Source organism: Diachasma alloeum, unplaced genomic scaffold, assembly GCF_001412515.2.
Source record: "Diachasma alloeum isolate Michigan unplaced genomic scaffold, Dall2.0 Dall_scaffold_00203, whole genome shotgun sequence".
Lineage (NCBI taxonomy): Eukaryota > Metazoa > Arthropoda > Insecta > Hymenoptera > Braconidae > Diachasma > Diachasma alloeum.
The window spans coordinates 2,848,206-2,851,193 of NW_021680368.1; positions in this window are offsets into that span (position 1 = coordinate 2,848,206).

Sequence of the window (2,988 nt, forward strand, 5' to 3'; positions counted from 1 at the left end):
AGGCCCGAGTTTGTAGCAGCGATGTCAGATAAGATATGAATGTTTTTTTGGGCTCAAATGAAAGAGCGGCTCGAGAAATGGCGTGCTAGGGTCTCTAAACATGACACATGTCTCTGAAGATGATGTCTGTTTTCAATTGAAAAGCAGAGTTGTGACATTGTCTAGGAGGACAATGGGGTCTAGGAGTATGTATAGATCATTGGCGTCTAGGAGTCTCCCCTGGTTCCAACCCATCTTTAGAGGTCCTAGCACACCATTTTTCGACCCGCTCTTTCGTTTGAGCCCAAAAAAACATTCATATCTTGTCTGACATCTCTGCTACAAACTCGGGCCTACAACTCGGGCCTTCAATAAAAGGCCCGAGTTGTAGGCCCGAGTTTGTAGCAGCGATGTCAGATAAGATATGAATGTTTTTTTGGGCTCAAATGAAAGAGCGGCTCGAGAAATGGCGTGCTAGGGCCTCTAAAGTTGACAAATGTCTCTAACAATGATGTATGTTTTCAATTGAAAATCAGAGTTGTGACAACATTGTCCAGTGGGGTCTAGGAATCCTGTTCAAAACCATCTTTAGAGGCATTAGCACGCCATTTCTCGACCCGCTCTTGCACTCGGGCTTCAAAAACATTCATTCGCATCAGAGCGTGTGTGAAATTTCACTTTGCGCACTAGTGATGAAATAGTATATTTCGTAACGAGTGCAAAAAAGTGTTTTTTGGCGAGTGGGAGGTTTATATCACGAGCCGAAGGCGAGTGATATAATCCCACGAGGTAAAAAACATTTTTTCACGAGTTACGAACAATATTTTTCATCACAATGTGGCGGAAATTCACTTTTCGTCACAGCGTGATGAAAAAAATGTTATCCGGAAAAATAAAAAAATTGAATTTACTGAATCACTCGAGAAAAATTCCGGAGATGTATGGAAAACCGAAGTTGAACATTGTTAGGGTCACGAGGGTCAAACGGGTTTTTTCATTCATTATCAGTTCAAATGACCCTTTTCCCTCAATATAACACGTGAGCAATCGAACATTTGTCGTCAAAATCATTTTTAAAAAATGTTATCCAGAGAAATCAGAAAATAAAATTTACAGAGTCGAGAAAAATGCCGGAGATGTCTAACAAAAAACAAGTTATCGACCATCGAGATAGCATGATCGAATGTAGTTTGACTGGTGAGGTATGAGGGGTGGGAAAAACCCCCCATCACGCATATCCAACAAAAAGTTTGATTAAACGCAGTCGTGCGCGGGGGACCTGAGGCTCATTTGTCTCTACTCTCTTCCCCGAGGATAATCGTATGTATATAACTTCTGGTCTCGCGTACCGAGAACTCGGCTAGAGTTCTGCGAATGATGGCCAGTGGTAGAGCGACTGCATTTCCTACATTTCTACCTACCGCGATATCTAATCTAACTCCTCAACCCTGGGCATCAACAAACGTCGTTAGTTTTTATTCTGGGAAATTAATAACAATGTGGGAGGAATTGATTCCTCAATTGCTTTATTGGGGAGGGAGAGGGACTAGAATAGAATTGAAGATTTTTTTTTCATATTTTCGCTGAAAAAACATTCGATTAATGAGTTAGAAGACGAAATTTCATTCATTACCTCGTGAATAAGGAATTGAGGTTTTCAATTATTTAATTAGCGTATAAATGAGTCATTATAATCAGCGAATTGCGTTTTTGCGTTTATGTTTTATTGCGAATTACGAATTTTTCACTGATCTATTCATGGAAAATAGTCAGTGAAAAATTTTACTTTGCAATAAAAATCAATAACGAAATATGAAATATTTCCATTCAACAATCGATAAAGAATTACGATTATTGCTACTTAATTTCGAAAAAATTTCTAAAATTGTTTCTAAGAAACTATTTTTTATTTCATCATAAATTCCAAACATTTCACTTGACAATGAAGATGAACTCGATTCCACTAGTTTTTACAAAAGTAATCCCAATTCATTATTTTTTCATTACTCTCATCAAATTTGAATAATTTATGCTCACGAGACATTTCCAAAAATACTCTCAGCACGGACGATTGCATGTTCCCAGGCTTGAAAATTTTTTCCCAAGTCCGAAGAAGATTCACCTGAAATAAAAATATAAATAAAAAAACCCCTGAACACGCACAAGGGATATTTAAATGTGTGAGGTGCCGGGGGACCGGTCTATAATTTGTCTGGTGTGAGTTACCGCCCTTGTCTTTGCTCAGCGGCTGAGCGTTCGTTACCCGTTTGGTTCCTCTTCTTTGATGCTATCGGTGCATACCAAGCTTGGACAGGTGGCCCACCCCGTGACTCCCACACTCCCGGGTCCCGGGTCCTCGAAAAACCCCAGGAAAACAAATCGTCGAGGAGGGGGGGGGAGACAGAGAAAAAAAACCGAACGGAATTGATAAGAAAAAAGGGGAAAAATCGAGTGAAATACACGTGCAGAAAAAAGACTGGAGAGAATGAAGCAGAGGAAAACGATCACGCGAGCACCATTGGCCCACGCACGATGAATCGAGTTAGTTATTGAATGTACCCGATACACCCACACACGAAGGTACACGCTGACACTGGTTCCAGAGTCACTAATTTGTTCGGCCATGGCTCGTGAGGATGAGAATTAAAAAGAAAATAAATAAATGCCCGAGAGAATGTGGAGAATTGTTTTGATGAGGTAAGGATAAAATCCGATGCCAGTTGGTGATAGAGGGAATAGTATGTTTTAACAGGCAAACGGTGACGTAATTTTGAGATTGTGAGGCTGGGGTAACTGGAGATGATATGGAGCCACGTGCCACATTTTTACATGAGGTAAAAAAAAATTGAGGCTAATTATCTTGGCTTTTTTTTCTGAGGTGGGATTGCAATCTCTACGACGAAATGCAGACTGATTTTTTCTTTTCGTTCGGTAATATTTGACGACTTTTTTCAGATATTGGTTTTTTTTATCTTTGAGGAGAGAAAAATTTGCTCTGCCGAAAAAGGG